The following is a 25,524-nucleotide window of genomic DNA, read 5'->3' on the forward strand; positions in this document are numbered from 1 at the left end:
CTTTCTTTCTTTCTTTCTTTCTTTCTTTCTTTCTTTCTTTCTTTCTTCCTTCCTTCCTTCCTTCCTTCCTTCCTTCCTTTCTTTCTTTCTCTCTCTCTTTCTCTTTCTTTCTTTCTTTCGCATCATTTTTGCTCTCTACTATCCTCATCAGAAGCTTCCATTTATTATCTGGGGAGAGAGTCTGATTCTTAGGAAATGAAAAATAAGTGGCAGAAGGGACTTGGCAACAGAAGGCTGCCTCCTGAGTGGTGTATGTGTCCAAAGCAAAGCATTGTAAATGGGGACAGAAAAGGCCTGGAGTAGCGGCCCAAACTGGAGCTTCCTCCTGCACCCATGTGGAGAGACAATGATTGAGGAACTAAAGAAAATTTCCTTCATGTAAAAAAAGGTATGTTAAAATTGGCAGCCAACTGCAAACATACCAAATGGTGAAATGCAATGGGGATTCTTTCTAAAATCAGAACGAATGAGAATGCCTTCTATTATAATATTTACATAATTTTTGGCATGCGTTGCACATTAGGTTTAATCAATCTGGTTTATGATGTGCCAGGTATTGTGCTAAATATCCAGGACAAAATGGTGGTATGGTGCCTGGCCTCATGGAGCTTGCAGTCTGTAAGAGGGATCAATAGCTATTCATTAGTCACACACAATATGTAAAATCATATTAGTGGTAAATGCCACAAAAGAGAGCTCCATGGGTGCTTTGAGCATATGTAACTTGCCTATTTGACACAGAGAAAAGGCTTCCCTGAGGAAGTGAATATAGAGCCCAGGAGGAAAGATGTTGGGTTTGCTAAGTGAAGAGGAGTGCCCGGAACAGTGAGTAGGAATGCCATGTTACAGGAGGAGCTGAAGCTGGTTGGGGTAGTGTGGTCTGAGGCTGGTGGGGTAAGTAAGGACCAGTTGCTAGAGATGGTAAGCTGTGGTAGGGAGCTGTGTCTTTCTTATAAGACACTGTTTTTAGGGATCCAGGTAACATGGTCATTTCACATTGAAAAGATCATCTGGGCCAGGGCTGAGGGTAGACTAGAAGGCTGCTAGGGAAGGTGGGTCAATGTGTCAGGAAGCTGTGGTCTCAGTGAGGTAAGCATTGACATGAGCTTGGGCAAGTGTGGTGGTCCTGATGGAGAGAAAGAGGAGTGGACAGGTCCGAGTAGCAGGATGGCACGTGGATTAGGATTAAGGGGAAGGATATTGAGGGACACAATGCTCTCATTGACTGGCAGTACAGTATTTGCTTAGAAAATCAAAGTTAATCAATGCTAATTCTTTCAAATTATTATGAGTTCAATAAAAGGCAAATGATCTAATTTTATATGAAAATCCTGTCTTTCAGTAATAAATGGATGTTATAATAAGAAATTAATGTATTCATAAAACAAAATAATATAAAATATTAAATTAGACATGTGCAAAACAAAAAGAAATAAACTGAAAATTTTGCTGACTGATATAAAATAAGATCCAAATAAATGGGGAAAAATGTATATATGATATCTCTTAAAAGGAAGACTACATATCATGAATATATCAACTTTTTGAAAACTGATTTATAGATTGAATATAATACTGATGTCAAATATACTATAAAGATTTCAAAAATCTTTTTTTTTTTAAGGATTTTATTTATTCATTTGAGACACAGAGATACAGAGAGAGAGAGAGAGAGCATGAGCCGGGAGAGAGGCAGAGAGAGAGGAAGCAGGCTCCTCGCCGAGCCAGGAGCCCAATGTGGGGCTCAATCCCAGAACCCTGGGATCATGACCTGAGTCAAAGGCAGATGCTCAACCATCTGAGCCACCCAGGCACCTCAGATTTCAAAAATCTTGATAAAACAATTTGGCAGTTCATCTGGAAGATAAACAAATAATTTAAATATTTGCTGTTTTAAATTATCTTTAAGTAAAAAATTGTGGAGGAATTTTTCTTCCAGATATTAAACCTCCAAAAGCTACAATCATTAAAAAGTATTAAATATATGATACTGGTACATGACTCAACTAACATTTTAATGGGAAGACGCTCTCACCTCGAAACAGATGGCAGCATATTATAAAAGTACCATCACAACCCCATGGAGAAGGAGTGGTGTATGTAACAAATGGGGTAGGATTTAACATTATGGTTTTAGGAAAGACTCCCATAGGAGTCTTGTTTTGAGCCATGGTGGTTGATCAAAATTATCACAGTAAGAACAAAATATTCGTGAATTTTCTAAGTTTTGAATTGTGCATTAGAGACTCAAACTCATCAAACTCTTTCATGAACCGTTATCAGTAATAAAGTTTAAGCCTTACCCCAACACTTTTCTTTGTGAATAGAAGGTATGAAACACCATAAAAGAAGGGTTTGGTAATATTCTTTCTCAGCTGTAGGTATTACCCAATTTGGGTATAAAGTGTGATGAGTCTATAAATTGAATACATCCTTTATCGCTACAGGGCCCCCTGAATATTTTTGTCCAGTATGTTCTTAATAGTTTTTTATTCTTTAGATTTTTTTAAGTGGTCCCTTGAACAACTGATTCAGAAGTATGCTGGCATACACACATATTTAGGATCTTCAGTGTATTTAAATATTACTCAATGGGAAGAAACTCTAACATATTTTCTCTCTTCTCTCTCAGCCTGTAGTGACTAATTCACTGCCGTAAAACATTCAGAGTAATATAGCTAAAGAGAAACATCTAAAGTTTATGAATATTTCAGAATGTTTCTAATTTTGTTTCCATTTCTTATGAGACCTACCATTTCTAAATTCATTAAACTTAGTGATTAAACAATAAATGTTATACTGGCCTTGTGAAAGGAGAATGCAGATCAGAGCAACAACCGTTTAATTCACAAGGCTTCCCTGAGAATGTATGGTCAGGAACCCTGAGATATGTTGTGTAGAGTCTATGAAGAGTCACAGTCAGGGGTTATGCCAGCCCCCATTCTCTTGTCCAAAGCTCCTTGACCATTGTGACCCATGGTACCCTTTGCCCATGGGTTGCTTGTTCAACCTGAAGCTAAAGCGTTTGTTCTGTGAGAGATGACAAGATCTTTTGGGAATCAAACCTAAACTCCAGTCTTGGTCTCAGGCACACCATTCTCAATCAAATCCATAGAAACAATTCTTTTCAGTGTAAAATTGGGTGATCATTAACTTGCTTTTGGTGGAGGAGAGGGAAGGAAGTTGGGAACTCTGGTCACAGGAGTGAATTCAATACTAACACTAATTTCTAATTTTTTTCGACAAAAAAGGGAAGTTTCCAAGGCTTCTCACTCTTTTAGAACTTCAAAGATTGGGCAAATGCACCACTTATGGTTAACAGTGATGAGTTTCATCTGACTCAGGCCATTTGCTCGACTTTCTTTGCTCAAGGACAATTTCTATTTGGGAGAATGAGTAGTACACACCAGCCATGGGAAAGTCATGGCTTTCAGCCAGAGGAAAACAATGAAATATTTCCATTCTGGACCCTGTATGGAAGAGAAAATTTGCTTTCCAAGTTATAGGCATTTTATTGTATTTCCTGATCATAACAGGATAAAACCTCCACTTAGAGCTATAAAGAATCAGGACAATGATCCATTTCAGCCTTTCATGTCTCCTATTAAGGTTTTGGTCACTCTGCACAATTACTCTCTGTTCTTAGCAAAGGCCTGGATAGCTCATTGCTTAGTAGTAATCCCTTTGAACCGGTACTCCTTTTCAATTGATTTGGCTAGATTTGGTCTAGCGTGTACTATTTAGGTGCCATCCATTCTTTGGAACCCCCGCTATTCATTGATCTCTGACTATACACCACGCACGGAGCTAGGGTTTTGCATACATTATTTTGTTCAATTATCATCACGTTGGAGTAGATTTTATAATTTCCAATTCACATATTTAAGAAAAAATAACCAATAGTGGCTTTGAAAAGAAAGTAAGTGGCTTTGTCTACTGGAGTCACCCATTTATAATGAGGTGATTGATCTATGGTAGAAGATTTTAAACTGCTAGCTACTTCTCTAAATAGGTGCACCTGATAATGTCTTGGAACAAATGTTACTTATCATGTGAGGAATCACGGACATGCCTTCCTAAGTTACAGAACTGTAAGGCCAGTAGGTACCCATTTACCCACTGGCTTAGGGGATGGTTTAATAGAAACTTTTGGGCTTGATTGAACCCATTTCCTTGCAGGATGGGTGCTGGTATAAGGAACACAGACAATAACCTGCACACTCTCCTTAAGACTCTCAGTGTGGCCGGTGGTGATGGTGGAGAGGGGGGGGCGTAATGCCATAAAAGTGGAATAATGGCACAGAGCTGTGAGTCCAGTGATAACCAATGGAGCTGCCTGCCCAGGCAGTGGCACTAGAACTCTAAAGTGAGAAAAGCCTTGAGTATTTGAGAGAGGTGGGGCAAACCTTCATCTGGAGCAGGACATCTTGACTCTAACTGCCTTTGATAGCAAAGCAACTATCCCATATAACAAAGATGCCTCATAAGAGCAAGCTCATTGCCCTTTGATGCCAGGGCTCCAGCTCTGTTTCTCTGCAGTGGCTCTCAGCTGCGACTTCCTCTGAGCTTTGGATGGCACATGATGACACAGCAGTACCAGGAGCCAAATTCAGGCAGGACAAAAAACCCAAAGTAAAAACAGGACCTTCTCTTTTTCTGCCCCCTTCTTAGGGGCAAGGAGAACATTCCTAGAATTCCCCCAGCAGATTTTTCCTTATAGGTCATTGGCCAGAATCACATCACATGTCCAAAACGAAATGTATTTCTGGCAATGGGAGGGAAATTACCCTGATTGGCTTGTACTGATGGATTTATTCTTGGACCTGGGCTGAGGTGGGCTTGGAAGGGGGTGACTTTTTGAAAATAATTTGGGTTCCTTTAGAAAGAAGGACCACAATGACATAGTGCTGTAGGCAACTATCTGATTATATTAAGTGCATAGATTTGTTTTGCATAATTAGTATAAGGAGAAGACATTCTAACAAGGAGCAAAAGTTAGGATGCCTCATTTGAGAAGGAATGATTAATTTGGCTGGAACTTGAAGGCACGATTGGGAGCTAGATCCACAGAAGTGGGTGGAGACTGGGCTGATAGTATCCTCAGCCTGGAGCACTCCTTGAAACCTTTGATATGGATGCTTCATGTGCCTCTTGAGTGCATATATTGGGTGCTGATGTGTCTCCAGTTACCTGACATTCTATCTGAAGGTGGGATGGGTACTTTGGATGATGGAGAGTTGACAAAATGAAAACAGCATATCTCCAATAGGCTAAAGAAACCATCAGAGTTAAGAGATCAGTCAGCTTTTGCCTTCATTCCAACGATCACTGCCAACTTGCCTGTAGTCCGGGGACATTTCTGCCTCTTCTCCCTCTTCAAGGAAACTGTGTGGAAGTCTGGTGACAGCAGTTTTCCCAGTTGGAGCCAATGTGGTACCTTCCCAATCTCTGCTTTGAACCTGGCACTGATTGGTGCTCCCAGACATGAAGAAGACAAGACATCCAGTGAAGGAAAGGGGACTCCGTTGCCATCTTGTATGCATGTGGTGTGTGGTTTGGGACTGTGTACAGAGAAGGGATGGGATAGACTGCTTTGAGATGCTGAAATTCTGGATGACAAAAAGATAGTTATGATATCAGAAAACTTTCGATTCCCCAAAACATTTAATCTGACCCTCATACCAACTATGAAAGAGGAGGGCAAGTTTTCCAGAGGAATCTGAAGTCCAGAGCAGACAGGTAAAATTTCCAAGGTCACACAACCTGTGAATGATGAAACGGATAGTAGAATCCAGGTCCTCTGACTCTCTGCCCTGGGATCTTTTAGCCATTTCTCAGCAACGAGTTGAGGCAGGTGTATTAGTTATCTATTGCTGCATGGCTAATTATCCCAAATAGTGGTTTTATGTATTATCTCATGGTTTCTGTAGATCAGGAATCTGGGAGCAGATCAGCTGAGGGGTGCTGGATCAGATGAGGTCATAGTCCAGTCCAGCTTACCTGGGGCTGTAGGGTCTGTGTTTAAGCTCAGTCACATGGCTTTTAATAGAAGGCCTCTGTTCTTCATTGGCCTTTGACAGGAAGCCTCAGTTTCTTACCACGTGGATTTCTTCATAGAGCTTCTTGAGTCTCCTCATGACATGGCAGCTGTCTTCTACTTGAGTAAGCGATACAGGGGAAAGAGCAAGAAGGTAGCTACAATGACTTTTATGACCTACCCTGGGAAGCCATGCTCCATCAGCGTGGGAATGAATCCCCACCTCTTGATGGGAGGAGTATCAAAGAATTTGTGGGTACATTTTAAAACCACTAGAGCAGTGAAAGTGCAGCCTGTATCCTGACATCTGAGATGAGTGTAGAGAAATCACCAAATTTGAAGATGTTAGAATACAAAAGTGACAACTCACAATAGTAGTCGACTCAGACCATTCAGTAGGAAATGTGGTGGCGGGGGTAGGGAGGGGAGTACTGGAATTTGACTAAGGCTCATCAACAAAACCTTTCAATCATGTTGATTTCATAGTTATGGACGAGTGAGGAGAGAGAACATCTCCCACGCAGGATGGTGGGGACTGGGTGCAATTCCTGGCAGCTCGGATAACACACCATAAACGTTCACTATTATAAACAGAATAATACTTCATCCCTATTTCTGTTGGCCATGGGGCCAGAGCGCCTAGGTTTCTGTCTCAAGGAGAGGTACTTTCCCCATGATTAAAAAATATAAGATTTTTTTCTTTTCTTTTTTTAATTGAGTTTTTCTTTTTATTCTTTTTATTTTGTTTTGAGTTTTCATTTTAATTTAATATAACATACAGTGTTATATTAGTTTCAGGTGTTCAGTATAATAATTCAACAGTTCCAAGATATTTTTCTAGTACAGCTGACCTTTGAACAATAGGGCGGGGTGGGGGGCAGGGTGTGGTGAGGGGGGCACTGACATCCTGCACAGTCAAAAATTCATGTGTAGGGCGCCTGGGTGGCTCAGTCGTTGGGCGTCTGCCTTCGGCTCAGGTCATGATCCCAGGGTCCTGGAATCGAGTCCCACATCGGGCTCCCTGCTCTGCGGGAGGCCTGCTTCTCCCTCTCCAACTCCCCCTGCTTGTGTTCCTGCTCTCGCTATGTCTCTCTCTGTCAAATAAATAAATAAAATCTTTAAAAAAAAAAAAATTCATGTGTAACTTTAACTCCCCAAAAGCTTAAAGACTAATAGCCTGTTGTTGACAGGAAGCCTTACTGATAAAATGAATAGTTGATTAACAAGTATGTTTTATGTTATATGTGTTAGATACAGTATCCTTACAATAAAGTCAGAGAAAAGAAAATGTCATTAAGAAAATCCTGAGAGAAAATACATTTATAGCGCTGGACTGTATTTATCAAAAAAAAGAAAAAAAAAAAAGCATTCATGTATAAGTAGACCCATGTAGATCAAACTCGTGTGTTCAAGGGTCAACTGTACTCTCTTAGCAGTTTCCGAAGTTCTGGAGAGAGCCCGGCATTCTTGGACCAGAAAGGCAAGCACAGGGTGGTACCTCACCTTCCCCCACTGCAGCCCCAGTGAGGGCTTTCAATCCAAGGGCTTCATCCTGGGGAACCTTGAGAGAGCTGGCAAATACTCTAAACAGATAAAAGATAATTGAACAAGGAGTGAGTCGTAACCGGTGACAAAGTGCTATTTCCATAATAAGCTTATCTGAGTAAACGTTCTCAGAGCCCCTGAGTTCCCGAGCAGGGTGTGGATTTGGCGATAGTCAAGAAACAGGCCACGCCAGGAATGTCTGGGGAGCTGATGAATGCCCCTGAAGTGGTTGGCGTTCCTCTCTCTGCTTTGGATCCCTGCCACCTTGATGCTAATGTCAGCCGGTGTTTAATTGGCAAACAGGGCTTCAAAGGGTTGCAGGGCCCTGCTCCCAGGGCCCTGGGGCCTGTTAATGTTTAATTGTCATGTGCTAGGGCCCACTTGCTCTTGGTAGATCTGGGCGTTTTATTGCACTTTGAAAAAGCAGTCTTGTGAGTCTCCTTCTTGCTCCATGGGCATTTTTACAGACATGCCTTGGGGTCACATGGTGCCTCACCTAAACTACGAGGAGCAAAGGCACCACGTTAGGCAGCAGGGGCAGCGAGCAAGTCACCTTCAAGCTGGAAATACTCTCGATTTACTACGTTTGCCCGAAAATCAAGAAGTATCCAGGGAACATCTGGAATGTCAACAGAAAAAATGGAATGGTTTAGGGATTTGGGGTGGAGAGCGGGGGAGAAGGAAAAGTCACAGATGTGAAATCACTGAATGTGGCAAAAATGATACAACTCTGCCATGGAGTGGTGGTGGTGCCTGCTCTCCCGGAAGATGGCTCTGGGACTCATGGCCCTGCTGGCAGTGCAAAGTTTCTGTGTGTGTTGCTTTTTGTTTTTGTTGTTGTTGTTGTCGTTCTTTTTTTTTTTTAATTTCTGTGCTTGAAAAAGGCCTCTATCTGCTTTATATTGCTCATGTAATTTAAAAAATCAAAAGAGACTGTTTTAATAAGATTATATAACCTTCATCTAACTACAGAGGGGAGAAGAAGTAACAGAAGACAAATACATTTTCCCTGAAACTACATGGAAATTGTGAATAAAAGAGTAGCTTCCAACTTCCTGACATTTGAAAAGTGCTACTTTGAATTGAACATGAGTGATTTCTTTGAATTTTCAACTCAATTCCACTTAATTGAACACATCTTCATTGAACGCTTATTAAGTGTTCATATCTAATAATTTCTTTCATTTTGAATTGGCGGCTTTTATAGAAATTGTTCCTTTTGTTGTATTCTGGATATGTATCAGTTTGTTGTTTTAATTATCTTTTTTTCTTTTTTCTTTTTTTTTTTTCTGCTGATTGTGAATATCTCTCTAAGGAAGGACTGTAAGGAAAAATACCTAATTACACCATTTATATCAGAATAGTAAGGTGTATATTTATCTTGTTTGTTAATTATATACGTCACAGCTAAGGACCAAACATCAGCTAATGTCGGCATCAGCCAGAAGGTTCTGGTAAACATCAAGAAAGAGGTGAATAATAAATAAAAAATGATACAGTAAGTGGAAAGTATGTATATCCTTTAGATGTTTAGCTTAAATCAAAATCTCTTTGTTCTCCCTTTTTGCTCATTTCTGCTTCCTAAACATAATCAGATTTTTATATTGAGGATCTCTGAGAAGTATGCTCTACGGCAGAGTCACCTCTGTGAGCATGTTTCAGGGTTGCCCCGCGTGTGGTCAGGTTTTTAAGGCAATGAGATAGACACTTAAGGTCTTTCAAAGGATTTAATCTCTTTTCTCCAGCTCTCTTGTTTGCCTTAGTCCTCAGCCCTTCCGTCCTCCTGCTGACTTAGCCATTCCTCTCCTTTGCCAAGGAGGAAGGCAGACAGCACCCTCCAATTAGAGCCAGCACCTTGAAGTTGAGTCATGGTCAGGGTTCCCAGCCCCTGAGCTCCAGCCTCTTCTGAATGGAGATTCAGGAATCACCTATTATGCACAAAGCATGTGCCCTCCAAATCCATACACACAGTTAATTAGTTTAGAGCCCTAAAATGTTATGTGATTCCTTTCTTAATAGAAATGAGAAGTAGTAAAGACGAGAGGCCTTTATTCACACTTTATCAGCTATTTTAAATTAAGGGGTATATTATCCTCTGGATAGATTTACAGGAACACCCATTATGCACCTCACTCCTATTATCATTAATGGCAGTAAATGAATGCATGCACAAGCACGGCACTCCGGGGTTTACACAAGAGGCCACTCTCTTCCTTGTATTATTAACAATTCCTGCCGCACATTTCTTAAATATCTGCAGAATGAAACAAAACATTGTTCAGGATTTAAAGACTATCTGGGTATATGTTTTTCAAAGGAAGTTGGAAAGGTACATTACAAAGGTTTGCAAATTTGCTTTATGATAGCAAATGATTATGACTGATGCTCACCTTCCAGGGACCGCTCCAGAGGGGGAAGCGCAGGGCTAAGGGTGGGGGACCCATCTGAGGTTTTCCGTGTCGGCAAGCAGGGAATTAGCATCTTTCACCTGTTGAGTATTTTCTTTCAGTGTTGGCAAAGGCAGGATTAATGGGTGACAGAGACAGAAAAGTGGGAGAATAGACCAATTTTCCAGTTATAGGGAAGAGGCTGTTGTATATCCATCCATTCAGCCAGCCAGCCAGCCAGCCCTTCATTTATTCATTTACCCATTCCTTTGCTTTTTATATGTGTTAAAAACCTACCAAATGCTGTGGTAGGCAATGAGGACCTAAGAGTGAAGAGGATAGATAAGGTCTTTCCCCCAGGGAACTCAAAATTTTTGGAAAGATAGAAATTGTACAATGAATTGCACAGCTAGCTCTGTTATCATCGCCATGCAGGAGAAGCACAGGGAGCAATAAAGAACTTGAATGAGTGGAGGGGAGAAGCAGGAGAGGCACCTGGAAGAATAAATACATGAGCTTCATTTGAAGGAAGTGCAAACGTCATCTCGGTGATGGGAGATAGTTGAGGAAGCTAAGGACCCCAGTCAGGCCACATCCTTCCTCACCAGGTAGGAGGGGCAACATGTGCAAAGACCCACAGGCAGGCAGGATTCAAATTCTGGCCCTGCCATTCAATAAATAGTAGTAACAATGACAGATCCCTCCTTCCCAAACACTCTATGGAAGGGTGCATTTAACTTCTCCCTGCTAAAAAAAAAAAAAAAAAAAGAAAGAAAGAAAAAAAGAAAGAAGAAAGAAAGAAAAAGAAAGAAAGATGAAAAGAAAGAAAGAAAGAGAAAGAAAGGAAGGAAGAAAGGAAGAAAGAAAGAAAGAAAGAAAGAAAGAAAGAAAGAAAGAAAGAAAAGAAAGAAAGAAAGAAAAGAAAGAAAGAAAGAAAGAAAGAAGAAAGAAAGAAAGAAAGAAGAAAGAAAGAAAGAAAGAAAAGAAAGAAAGAAAGGAAAAGAAAAAAAGATACGTAGTGAGGGCTACCATTTGCAATGAATCAGTTTGCCATGAATCCAAAGCCGAACTCCAACCAAGTTAACTGTTAGGGTTTGGATTATAAAGCTAGCAGAATCCTTGCTGACTCTTCCTACACCTCCCCATCCCCACCCCCAGAGGGCAAATTACTTTTGTGTTCCCTCTGACTCAGAAGGGACTTCCAAAACAGAAAACTGAGGGGCAGACCTTGTAGCTCTCTTGACCTGTGTTTCTCAAATCATCTGTTGGATGGTCTGGAAGGACCAGATTTTTAAAACCTCAATTGTGAACTGATACTTTTATAAAATACAATAAGAATGCATTACTGGGAAAATGATCATGTACTTTGATATCATGACTATATCAATTACTGTACAATCTTCTAGAAGCTTACTCTCAGTTTCTGTACAGATCTTGCACATCAATAACAAACAGTTTGCAGAGCAGGCTTCCTCTTACAGATTAGGGCTATCCCTAATCTTCAAATATTGCCTCATGGATCCTCACCAGTCTATCATCAGGGACTATATCTACAACTCTTGAAATTATTGACATTTCCTGACAGGGTCACCTCTTGGGCAAGAGGTTTCCCAGCATTACTCCCCACTGCAAGAAGCAGGATTTCCTTTGATAAACTTGCATCTCTAAACCCCTCAGAGGCCCTTACCTTAAATTCTGTTATTTCCAGGGCTGACAGGGTAGTCCCAGGTGTCCCCAGGTTCATGACTCTTTTTCTAAAGACTTCAGTGTTAATGTGAGACCTAGAATTCTAAAACCAGTAGAAAATCTGGAAAACCTGGGCCTGGGCAGCTCAGCACTCACACAGGGACTGAAGAACCTGGGGTTTTGGAATAGGAGGTACGTTTAGGCTTGTTGTCCTATGGCTGGGCCTGGCAGTCTAGACGGAAGTCTAGACCAGGGAGAAAGACAAGCTAAGGCAGGAAATGGGCTGCCAGGCAGAAATGTGGTGGGGTCCCTGGCACATCTCTCTTTAGGCACACGGGTCGTGGGCTCTGCTGTAGGAGCAGCCAGGAGCCCAGCCACCGGGAAGCTGGGGCCATCAGTAGAAAGCAGCCCCCGAGAAGTCTGAGAGCTAGAAACCCAACTCAACTCCCCTGCCCGCCTGGCTCGCTCCTCTTCCTCTATGTGCTCCTATGGGTTTAAAGGACCACAGTGCTTAGTGGGCATCTCTTTTACTTCCTTACTTCACACTCTCCTTCTAGATTGTCTTGCCTATCCACTAGCTTCTATTATTCCGTCAAAACCCACAACTTCCAGAGCATATCTCTGACATATATTCTCTGCCGAGCTCCAGATTATATATCACATTGACCTCTGACCCTTTGTGACGGGCTGAATGATGTTTTCCCCAAAGATGACCATGTTCTGATCTCCAAAACCTGTGAATATGTTATCTTTACATGGCAGAAGGGACTTGGCAGAAAGAATTCACCTTGACTTTAGCCAATGAGTCTCATTCCATACTTCCAGTCTCCAGAGCTGTGGGGTAAATTGCTCATAATGTGTTCAGCTCAGTTTGGCAAAAAAGGAGAGTGTGGGATGGTGGCGGGGAGGTGAGGCAGCTGGGGCCAGACCATAAAGACTGGAAACACCATGCTAAGGACCCCAGTCAGGCCACATCCTTCCCACTGGCCTAGGAAGGCAGAGCCCTTCCTCCTCCTGCCTGGGTCTCCACTTGCTTCCCCAGCCTGAAGAGATGCATGCGATTCACTTAGCCGTGAGTACCCAGGGTGTGAACTATGACCAATCCGGTCACATGCTGGCCATGAACAGCTGCAGATCCTGGCTGCATATGAGCTCAGCTTCTGGGCCCAGCCCATGGTGACCCTCACTCCAAAGCTGCGGTGACCCTAGAAAAGAACTGTATTTTGTTATGTCGTAAGAGCAGAAGTATGGGAACACTCACCTTCCAGAATTACCTTCATCCATGAAGGGATTTCCACATAAAGAAAGGAGGGAGCCTGGCACAGAAAAGGAGGCAGGGACCAGGGTTCAAAATCTGGTGCTACTTCTAACAGACCCTGGGAAGTTGAGGAATTAGTCTTCTGCCTTGGAAGTCCCTTTCCTTACCTGTAAATAGAGTTAATCACACATATGCTACAAGATTGTTATGAGGTTCAAATGAGAACAGGTATAGGAAAATGCTTTCTTTATATGTTGCTGTTTAGAGCAACATATGAAAAATGCAAACAAAACAAAGCAAAAACAGCAAAAGACCACAAATCTCTCCCTGAAAGGTCTTAGTTGTAAAGGACACAGGCTTTCTTGGGGGCCCACTTTAGAGACCAGTCATTTCTAATCAAATAATGATTGAAGTCCTACTCTGTACAGACTTTGGTGCATTCCAAGCATTGTTCTTATTTAAGTACTTTCAGAGGATCGGTTATTGTCCATTGTGCTGAAGGACATCGGGACACATGCCTCAGTCTGGTGCCCTCTCCATCTTCTTTCTCGGAGTCCTACCCGAACCATTGCTAAGTACTCCCTCCAACATCTTTTTCCTAGGTCCCCTTCACTGGGGGTAGCAGCCGTAGCCTCTGCTTTTTTTTTTTTTTTTAAAGATTTTATTTATTTGAGAGAGAGAGAATGAGAGACAGCATGAGAGGGAGGAGGGTTAGAGGGAGAAGCAGACCCCCTGCTGAGCAGGGAGCCCGATGTGGGACTCGATCCCGGGACTCCAGGATCATGACCTGAGCTGAAGGCAGTCGCTTAACCAACTGAGCCACCCAGGTGCCCCCGTAGCCTCTGCTTTTAAGATGAGCTCAGCTTGTCTCAAGAGTGCAGAGTGCAGGCCTGTCTGTTAGAGGGAGCCCAGTGCACTCGTGCTTCTCCTGGTTAGGTAAGACACTCACACTTTCCCAGAGGCCTTCCAGAGTCACAACATCTTCATCTCAATGGGCAGTTGTCATGTGAGGTCCCCAGGTACTGGGTTAAGCCAACGGTGAAGCCACTTGCAGGTGGAGTGGGGATAAAGGAGGATCTTGGAGCGCTCTTCAATCACTATCATCTTCTAGAAGAGGTCTGACTATCAGAATCTCTGAATTGATCTTTCAAGCTCAGCCATCTCACTGGTAAAATTGGGATTATGACCACGATATCCTTCTTTCAGGACTGCTGTAAGGAACAGATGGAAATGCTGTATAGGAATCAACTTTGTAAATAATGAGCTCCCATGTATTAGTGAGCTAGGGCTGCCACAACACCATACCACAGCCTGGGGGGCTTAAATAACAGATATTTATCTTCTCAGTCCTGGAGGCTGGACATCAATGTGCCAAGGTGCCAACAGGATTGGTTTCTGGCGACATCTCTTTCCTTCTTGCTGTGTCCTCACATGGCCTTTCCTTGGTGTGCACACAACCTTGGTGTCTCCCCTCTTCTTATAGGGACACCAATCCTATTGGATTAGGGCCCCACCCTTATGATCTCATTTAGCTTTAACTACCTCCTAAAAGCCCTATTTCCAAATACAGTCACAAAGAGTGTTAGGGATTCAACATATGAATTTGGAGGGAGACACAATTCAGTCCATAACACCAAGCATGCAGGCAGAACAATGTTATTATAATGCTTCAGGCTCACCTTGGAAACAAACATGAATAGGCCACAATTTTTTTCCACAGTGAAATCTTTGGAAAATGAATCATTACTAGGCACATTTCCAAAATGAAATAAAATGTGTCCTTTCATCTCTTTATCCACCCATATTCCAGCTATATGTCCAGTCCATATCAGACTGGATTTCTTCATAACAAAGGCCTGTTGGAGATCTTTGCAGTCACTGAACAGTGAACCATTTCTCCAGGGAAACAGGTAGCCCTCATCTGAACTCAGAACTCTCTCAGCTTCTGGGCCGTGAGCGCCAATGTGGGCCCTGGACTTCCCAGGGCTTCCTCCCAGCAACTTCTTACTTGGAGCTTTGCCCTTCAGTTCCTACCTCCAGGTCAGCATAACCAACTGACTAAGAACAATCCTGTCGTTTTACCTGAAAGTTTGCCGGGTATTGAAAGTCCCAAATAAAGAGTCACTCTTTTGATTAGAAATGACATTTTGAGTGACTTCTGTCAGGGGCCATCTCATCTGGGTGTTCACATAGCCGTGGACTATAGAAGAGAGACTCAGGTGGCAGCCCACTGCGGGTGGGAGGAGCCTCATTCAGGACAGGAAAGTAAGATCCCGGTTCTTGCTCAGCCTGGGCATGAAGAGGAAATGAGTCAGAGGCTCATCTGAAGCAAACAGCAGCAGGAATGGAATGAAAATGCCTGTTATTAAGGGTAACTCTTGATTGAACTAAGCTTTTTATTTCAATATTTCTTTTGGTCCTAAACTATTTCCAGTAAAAAAATAGAGTTTAGGGGCATCTGGGTGGCTCATTCGTTAAGCGTCTGCTTTTGCTCAGGTCATGGGGGTCCTGGGATCAAGCCCCACATCGAGCCCCACATCGAGCCCCACATCGGGCTCCCTGCTCGGTGTGAAGCCTGCTTCTCCCTCTCCCACTCCCCCTGCTTGTGTTCCCTCTCTTGCTGTGTCTCTCTCTGTCAAATAAATAAATAAAATCTTTAAAAAAAATAGAGTTTATAGACCAAAAAGGACAAGTGACTTCTGATATTCATTTGGGGCTGATTAGCCTGTGTCATAGGGTAAGATGGGTTTGGGGACTGAAGGAGAGAGTCCAGTCTTCCACCCTAGAGCTGGGGATTGGTAGAGACAACTGCTGGAAACAGCTGTGTAGAGAGTCAGCCCTCTGGTGTGTCCTATGCTGGGGGTGGAGGGGTGGTGCTCTGACTTAAATTTGCACCCTTCTGTTCTTCTGAATTATTGTTACCATTTCTCCATTTTGTTTCTGTAGGTATAGTCATGCATTTACTTAACAACAGCAACGGAACAGGAGTGCTAGGCACTGGGAATGCAGAGGTCACTGGGAGACCTTAAGGCACTTGAAATCTGGAGAAGGATACAGAAGAGCTCCATAGGGACCAAGATTGGTTTATTCAGCTGCTTCGATATGTCACCAAGGACTCAGCTCTCTGTGCTACCAACCATAACCTCTCTTCCAACCTGAAGCCCTTGGTTCACAATGGTTGCCAGTGGTAAAGGGGGCCACTCATTGTCTTGTCTATACCTGCAGGAGAGAGAGAAAGCCTCTCCTCAAACCATAAAACTTCCATGGGGCCAACTTAGAGGCACAACCCTAGCCCTGTCACTATCGTCAGTACAAGGCCACCCTTGATCCAATGCCATCTTGATCCTGGCTCTGGAAGGAGTCAGAGGTACCAGAATGGGCTGAGACCAGATGGGCATGAAACTACATTGCTGGTCCACACTGGGAAGATGGGATAGGGCTCTAGAGACAACCATTCCACAAACCAGACCAGAAGCAATTCTTCCTGTTACTTTAATTAAATTCACTTGAAATTGACATGCACACAGCTTAATAAAAATCAAGTAGTTGATTTTTAACATATTTATGATAGTGAAACAAATAGCAACCTTCTCTTCCCTCACCTTGGTCTCAAGTCTCAGAGACAACCCTTACAAGTCTTTTCATTGTTTTCTCTTTGGATATAGCACCTTGTCTTGTCTTAAATAATACACTTATACTGATTTTTCCTGATGAACACATTTAAACATTATCAATTAAAATTTCCCCACTAGCAGGTGAGGATTTGTCACCTATCCCTTCCCTTCCCACTGTCACCACTCCACATATATCCCCTTCTCTCCCTCTATTCCAGGGGACAGGGGTCTGCATGCTACCCCCTGCAGGCCAAATCCAGCCAGCAGCTTGTCTCTGAGATAACAATGGTTTTTACATTTTTAACGAGTTATAAACATAAATATGCTAAGGAGTTAGTATGTAGCCCACAAAACCCCAACTATTTACTATCTTGCCCTTTATGGTAAAGGTTTGCCAAACCCTGCTCTACCTTGCTGATAGAGTAGTGTTAACATTTTAGCAAAATCGGAAATGAGTTTTTACATTGTTTTGATTAAGTAAATATCACTTATCATAGGCCCGAGTATGCCTCAGTGATGCACTGTGATGATATTCCCTTGTACATTTTTTAAATCTGGTCTTAATAATTATACTAATTTTTCACCAGTCCAGTTTTTCAACTCTCTTCAATCATTGCCAGGCTCTAGCAAATGTATTAAATGTCTATTAACATTACTTTTAAAATCCCAAGAATGTCATGTGTTGTGGGCCAATGTTTGTGTCCCCCCAAATCTATATGTCAAAGCCCTAAGCCCTGATGTGATGGTATTTGGAGGTGGGGCTTTGGGAAGTAACTAGGTCATGAGAGTGGAGCCATGGTGAATGGGTTAACACCCCTAAAAGAACAGACAGAGAGATGATCCTCCTCTTCTGTGCGCCTTTTCTTTCTATTTTTATCTAAAAACTTGATGAAATCTAGTATCTGCTTAATATTTCCTCTCCTGTTCTCTTTGTCATTGTAGGTGTATACTAGTTGTTTCCTTTGTTAGTATTTTAGTTGGAGGAGAATAAATCAAAACATATGGTCAATATATTCTGCTTAACCATTGGTCCAAGTAATAATATAGCTAGAATGTTAAGGAAAAGAACGAGGCACAGAATATGCTGTGAGAGATCCAAGGATTTCCCTTTGGTGACAGTCATGGACAATTTCATGGGAAAAAGGGATACTTGAGCTCAACCTAATGGATTGATGTTAATTGGGCAGGTGGATGTGGGGTCTTGGGAAATAGTTCAGGCAGGGGAAAGAGCAAGAGTAAAGGTCATTGGGTGGGAAAGGATGGGACACTCAGGGAATTACATAGCCAAACCATTGTCTGATTTGCCTAGAGTCTTAGTTGTTTATTCTACAAAGGAGAAAGGCAGAAATGAAAGATGGGAATTAAAAAAAAAAAGCCTTTGAATGTCAGGAAGGAAAGGGGTGGCTCATTTTTCAAGGAAGACTAATCTATAGGTCTAAGGAGTGAATCGTTAGGAAATAGTTCATAGTAGAGGTGTTCAGAAATGATGGTGTCTGCAATATTGTGATTTATAAGAAATATATATTTGGTCTTTGTCCACCATTCCAGGCTCACAGTTCCCAAGACGGTTGGAATTTCTGGAGCAGTAAGACCAATGGGAGCATCTTTGTTATAATAAAAACTTGGTTTCTTTTCCTCAGTTCCTGAGAGCCTCAGAGGCACAAAGGTGAAATGGGTGTCTTATTATTCATAACAAGTTCCTTTCCAGAACAACAGGGTTTATGTTAATGAGGTGACTTTTGGAAAGCTGTAAGGATGGGAGCCAGTTGCCAGGGAAACCAACCTTGAATGGAGGGTTGGAAATTTCAGCCCCACCCTCTGACCTCTAGGGAGAAGGGGAGGGAGTGGAGATTGAGTTCAATCATTAATGGCCAAGGATTTAATCAATCATGTCAGTATAATGAAGCTTTCACAAAACCTTGAAAGGATGGGGTTCAGAGAGCTTCTGGTTTGGTGAACATGTGGAGATTTGGAGAGAGTGAAGTGCTCATAGTAGGCATAGAAGCTCAGCACCCTTCCCACATACCTGGCCCTGTGCCTCTCTTCCATCTGGCTGTTCCTGAGTTATAGCCTTTTATAATAAACTGGTAAGCTGGTAGGTAAAACTTTTCTCTGAGTTCTGTGAGCCACTCAAGCAAATTAATCAAACCCAAAGAAAGGGTGGTGGGAACCTCTAATCTACATAGCCAGTTGGTTAGAAGCACAGGTGATAATCCGTGCTTGAGACTGGTATCTGAAGTGGGGGGCGGCCAGGGGAAGCAATCTTATAGGACTGAGCTCTTAACCCATGGGATATGACACTATCTCCGGGTAGATAGTGTCAAAATTGTGTTGAATAGTAGGACACTCAGCTGGTGTCCTGAGCATTGCTTGGTGATGTCTTGGGGAAAAACTCCTCCACATAGTATAATTGGTGATCAGAACTTTCAGTGTCTCAACATTTGCTCCAACAATGTAATTCTTATTTTCTGGTTCTGTGCTGAGGGGATAAATCTGTGTAACAGTTGGTCCTTGCATTCATGGAGCTCAGAGCCCAGGAAGAGTGAGCTGGTCCATAGTCCAACAAACATTACAAACATAAAGATGTGATTGTGACAAAGAAAGTTCTCTGAAGAAGAGAAGTTCATGGACTATGAGTCTCAGCTGAGAGACATTTGGCTCAGGAAGTTGGAGAAACCTTGCTGAGGAAAGGGTGGAGTACTTGAATAAACTCTTCAGTTAGTTGGATAAAATGGTAGCCCTTGGGTTTCCTAGAGTCTTACATAGGCTGGACAAACCCATATTTCTTCTTCAACAGACCTGGCTTGGGGTGTCCTCTAAGTTTGGATTCTGTCCTACAGACACAATTCAGTTTATCAGCACATCTAAGGCTGAGCTTTGTTCCCAGGTGTGGGGCTGAATGTTCACATAAAAACCAACACTTCCTGAGTCTCATGTGCCAAAAATTGTCCTTTTTCTCAAGAATTTATTTCATGAAATGCTCATTATAATTTAAAAGCTAGCTAGATCCTAATATTGCTTTTACTTTATAAATAAAGAACTCTGGAGTTAGAGAAATGAAGTATCTTGTCAAAATATCTTCCATAAGTGATGGGGCCAGAAACTGAAACTTGGTCTGTTTGAATCATAAGATTATACTCTCAACCACTAAAATAAATTGTGTCCCATTTTTAAGGGAGCAGTGATGTGCTAGATGCTCTGAACACACACTTATATTCAGAGTTTAAAACCAGCACAATCTCCACTCGGGGTCAACCCTGTAAGGTAGAAAGTATCTGTGTTCATACAGAACAAACTTTAGACCACAGGTCTCAGGAAAATGTCATCAAAACGAACAAGGATTTTTCTCTAAGTGCACAGAGCATGAGAAGGCATTAGAGAAATGAGGACTCTCTCCCTACTGCCCAAAGCTCCGAGTTGGCTAATGAAATTGATGGATCAGGGCCACTGGTCCCTGGTCCCTGAGGTTTATTTGTTCTGTCTTTGAGTTGATCCAAACTGTAGGCACTCCAAACAGAGGCCACAAACCACAGGCTGAGGCCCCACTGATCGCCCTGCTTCTGAATGGCCCCACAGGACAGAAAGACCCCATGGTCTCAGGAAGAGTTATGAGCTTTGGCATCCTGTAGGGAAAGGAACAGGCATCTTCCCTCAGTCAACTGCCCTTCACACATTGAAAACATGATTCATGATTCATGAGAACTATTTCTTTCTTCGGAGGGAACCTCTGGCTTTGCTTTGGGCCCAGGAATAAGTTGGCCACAATCAACTCCCCTGAAGAAGTGGTTTCCCCACCACATAACTCTTCCTTCTGAGGACAATGGCTTTGCTCAATGTGGTAAAGGAGAAGTTTAACCAAAGGAAAAACTGAGCCCACACTGATAAAACATCACTGTTATCAACAGACTACCAGGCATGAGAGCTGAAGAGATGTCGCCCTGCGGTGACTCTGGGACAACCCTCTCTATGTGTTTCCCAACTGCCCCTCAACTTGGATGTGTTCCCCCCAAACTCCTGACAATGCCAGACTTCAAGCAATTTGGCCTTTTTAACTTATACTTCTCCAACCCTCCTGCTTGCGCCACATAATTACGGTCACCAAGGTTCACAGTTACACTAGTAAACACTAAATGGTGCGATGCTCACCTTTCTGGAGGGGGCCTATGTGGCACCAGGGAAGCCACTTAGGGCTTGGGGTAGCTGCTGGTGTTGATTCCTGCATGCCTACTATAAGCCAGAGAGCTGCATTAGGTGCTTGTCTTTGTTCTCTCATTTAATCCCCACCAAACTCTATTAAGAGAGTAGTAATTGTCTATTTTTAGAAATGTGTTCAAAGAATTAAGCTACTTTCTGAAGGTAACCTAGATAGTCCCAGAGCAGGATTTAAACCGGGGCTGTCTGATGCAGAGGGATATGCTAAAGCTGTCACGCAAATGTCTCTATTTTAATATGTGAACCAGGTCTCAGAGAAGAGAGAATGGAAATCACATATGTTCTTGTTTTCCCTAAATCCAAAGTATAAAGATTTCCTGATGAAGAAACAGAGATGCCTACATTTTTAACCTCCAAGTGGGAAACTGCCCATTTAGTTGACACCTTCACATGTGCAAGGAGACTTTTTTAAAAAATAGAATGTATTTATTTATTTATTTATTTATTTATTTATTTATTTATTTATGAGAAAGAGAGAGAAGGAGAGGGAGAGAGAAAAAGAGAGAGCGCATGTGTTGGGGGAGGGGCAGTGGGAGAGAGAGAATCTCAAGCAGGCTCCACGGTGAGCATGGAGCCCAAGCAGGGCTCGATATCACAACCCTGAGATCATGACCTGAGCCGAAATCAAGAGGCCGAGGCTTAACTGACTGAGCCATCCAGGCGCATCACAGGGAGGGCTTTTAGGTGTGAAGATGGAATAATGTGGGGTAGGAAGTCTATCTTTTCTTCTCAAAGGGGAAGAGTAACTTGGGGCTGGGTCTCTCAGCCCCACTCCCTGCCCAGGCAGTTAAGGTGGGTCCCAGGGAGGCTTCTGAGTCCCAGAAGGCCATGCTCCCCTCACAGGTCCATGCTTCCCTGTCCTTCCAGAGTGAAACAGTCACTCATTCGGAGAGCAACAAGAGAAGCTGGGCCCCTAGACACCAAGTCCCCTATGCCCTCGCCCCTGCTTCAATCTTCTCCTATTTTAATCACTTCACAGTAAAAAAGGAATACCTACCTTACATAAGGATAATTTCCGAATTGAGAAATGCGTGTTGCTTTGGAATCTAGAAACAAGCCATCATAGATGAAGCAGCTGAATTCTGGGCAGAGTAGTTGGTATTCCAGGGAGTCACTACCACTCATTCATAATTGGACTGCAGGATAAAAAGCTCTTTTCTGTGCTTAACCTCCACCCTCTCTTGGTGGTTCAGGGAGCCCTAGACATATGCGGGAATGGCAAACACAGAATCAACTGGTACTTATGCAAAAGAGAGATGGAAGCCAGAAACATTGAGATGCAGTTCAGAGATCAACATATTCTGGGGGTTCCAAGAATGAAGGTATTTGGAGGGAAACCCCCACCAGGTGAAGGCAGCTAGAGAAGGGCTGTCTGGGATTTAGGTGCATCTTTCAGTCATTACCAGGATAAGGTGATTCAGGTTTCTCTCCTACACCAGCTGTCCTTTTCTCTCTATTCCTCTTCAGATTCTCTTGCATACTCTTTGTTCCTCCGGCCCTCAGAGCCATGCCAGCTCCTCTATATCTTTTCTAGAGACAGAGTGAAGGGGGAGTGATTACCATTACTCAGGGGAGTGAGAGAAAGAAGGAGCTAGAGGAGGAAAAGCTAAGGACATGAAGGGGAGCCACTTGGCTGGCTAATTTGCATGCCCACATTCAATTGTAAGGCTTTAAGAAGCTTTACTAGCAAGGACAAGGGATTGACCAATGCTCTGAAAAATATCAGCCCTGACTGCTGCAAGAAGACAGATCTCCTTAACTCTAGCTAAAATTCAGTGGGTGGAAGAATCTCAGCTGATTTCTTCGATCTTATCCATGGAATGGAGAAATGATGTTTGTCTTCTGAAGGTAAAAAGCTTCCTGTACCTCGTAGGAATGCCGACTGAGCCCTGATATCTGGTGGCTTTACTGAAAGCAGGAAAAGGATCTTGTGTTGGGTTTAAAACTCCTGCATACAGTTGCATAGACTGCACTCTGTTCAACTTTAGGAGATGCCATTTACTTCATCTCTATAAGGTGATAATCACATACACTCTAATGGAAATAACCCCTGCTAGAGTTGAGCAGTGCAAAGGCTACCTAAAGGGAGAGCCTCTGACATGCCAGAGCAATCCTGGTCCTCCTGTAACATAAGTCCCAGGGTTCAGTTGGGTGAGCTTGACTTCTGTTTGGAAGGATGCACACAAAGTCTGGGGAACTTCTCGAAAATGAGAATCAGGATGCATGGCTAATAAAAGACTTTTCTTGGGAGACTCTGATATCAGAACTTACGCCATTTGTTTGCATAACAAAATCCAAAGAGATAAGGCAATTTAAAGAGAACTGTTGTTGCACTGGAATTTGGGGGGGGGGGGCGGCGGCGGACACAGGGCTTGGGAATTGTTATTCAGGATTTTGGCAGTGCTGGGGCTGATAGCAAGGCTCCATCCACCACAGCTCCAGATGCAGGTATAGGGATACCCCAAACCATACCTCCACTCTACTAAGCTGGGCAGTTACTGATCTTGCCCCTGGGTTTAAAGAGAGCCTCAGTGGGCCGCACAGGGGAAGTTGGTTTGCTTTTGACTAGCACCTCCCAATCCAAACTCGTCCATAGCGAGTGTGTCCTTTTGACCTGGTTGTGACTCAGGCCTCTGCCCATGTCCTTCTGCTTTGCCAATCTGAATCTCTGCATTTTCTTTTTTTCAGTCTGGGCAACTTCTGTGTGATCTTTTCTCCTCTCATGGCTTCAATTATAAGACATAAACGGATGATTTCCACAAGGGGTCTTATCTCCAGCCCAGATTCTCCTCTGAACTCCAGACCCACACTTGGAATCATGCAGTGGACAGCTCTAGGTGGGTATACCATACTGAGCCTCTTACTCTAAACCCATTTCATTAAGATAGATTGATATTTTGTTCTCTGCCCCTCTGTGACCAATTGGTTCTAAACTTAGAGATGAATTGATGAAAGAGACATGATTAACATCAGTCTTTAAAACCCCGATAATTCCCATCTTACAGATGGGAAAAAATGAGATGTGAGGCTGACATGCACTGAGCCCGGAGGGTAAAAGTCTCATATAAGGTCATCTATACTAAATAATAGACTTGCAATCTCAATGTACATTTTTATGAAGTCCAAACTTCTGGTTTTTAGTAAAGGATTCCTGGAGAAAATTGACTTAGGTTAAAACAATTTGTTAAACCATATTGGCATTTAACATAAGGCCATTTATTGGGAGCTTTGAAATGAGGTTTAAGTATCAGTTGAAATGATCATTACTATGCCCTTTGGGTTTGGGATAATAACAGTTACTGCCCCCAACCACCAACTCCAGCCAAGCAGGCTCCAGAATTTTGTGTTTCAGGTGTGTAAAGATAGGCCTCAGCAACAAACAACAAAAGTTCTCTCACCAATACTTAAAATTTATGTCCAATACTTAAAATAGAAATGGTAAAGAATGCGTTGCCTTAGGTAAACTGTATCTGTTTATGATAAACCAAGGTTTGCAAGAGGATATTTAAAAAAGACTCAAGACATATCTCTTTTGTACTTCAAAAGCCATTTGGTCCTGGGTCCAACAAGCAAAGTGGTTATTATGGTCCCATGTGGGAAAAGGCGGGTGAGGCTGGAATGTGCCCAGTAAACATGAAACCTCATCCACAGAGCTCCACTTGCTCCCGCTGCTCTTGTGAGGCTAATTGGAGGAGAGCAACCTTTTTTTTTTTTTTGAGAAAGGAAAGAAATTTCTGGATTTGAAGCAGATGTCTGGAGCTTGCCGAATCTCCACTGCAGGCTTTTAAAGGAAATATTGCAATAATTAGGAGTCCGGTTTGAAGTCAATGTGTTGCTGTAAAAATTAAGGATGTTTATAACTGTGGGAAGGTTCTCTTTAAAAACCCAATTCTGATTCCAATTTGCTAGCAAATTGCATCCTGGCCCCATGGAAGGAGTGATCAGGGGACCTGTTTAATAGATCAGGATCCTCAGTGTCCGATGAAGAGGAGAGTATTCACTGATGTTAATGAAAAGTAAATATGAATTCTCATGGAGCATCAGAATTTAAACAGAATGTTTTCTCAGTTGATTTAAAAAAAAAAAAGAAAGAAAGGGAAGATGAAAAAAACCCAAAAGCCAAACAGAAAAGACGACTTGGTTTTCCTTGTGTGGTCCCTGGAATGGGAAATCTAGTATTTGCTAAAATCACCGCAGTTTCCCAGATATTGCCTGTACAAAAAACACCATATTATACTTAATTTCAGGATAGTCAAGGACAAGAAATTAGACAATATGTGGATTGAGTTTCCCTGCAGGCAGGGATAATTATTAAGTATGAGGGGGGAAAAGTTTGGCTTGCATATACCAGAAAGGGGAAAAAGTCCTAAGTTTATCGATCAGTCCAGAATCAGACCTTAAGCAGACAACACTGTAGTGAAGGGGGATTAGAGGTAGAAGCACCTGAGTGCAAAGCCAGTTTCTATTGCGTAGTTTTGTGACCGTAAAATTTTGGAAACTTGATTCCTCAACTATATTAAGGATAATGATATCTACCTTTCCCTGTTGTTTTGAGAATTGATGGTAATAGCATATGTAAAGCAATTATCATGACGTGGGCACGTTGTAGCTACATAAGGAAAAGTGACTCTCCTCCATACCCATATATACTCCCAACACACACTGCCTAATTTGTCAGGCTCTGGTCCCCTATTCCTATCTCAGTAGGTCAGTGTCATTGTTGGGACAATACAGTTCACAGCAATACAGAGAGAAAGGGAAGGAAACTATACTAGAGTCAACTAA

This window comes from Mirounga leonina, unplaced genomic scaffold (assembly GCF_011800145.1).
Source record: "Mirounga leonina isolate KUSES-001 unplaced genomic scaffold, KU_Mleo_1.0 Mir_125, whole genome shotgun sequence".
NCBI classification, from domain to species: Eukaryota; Metazoa; Chordata; class Mammalia; order Carnivora; family Phocidae; genus Mirounga; species Mirounga leonina.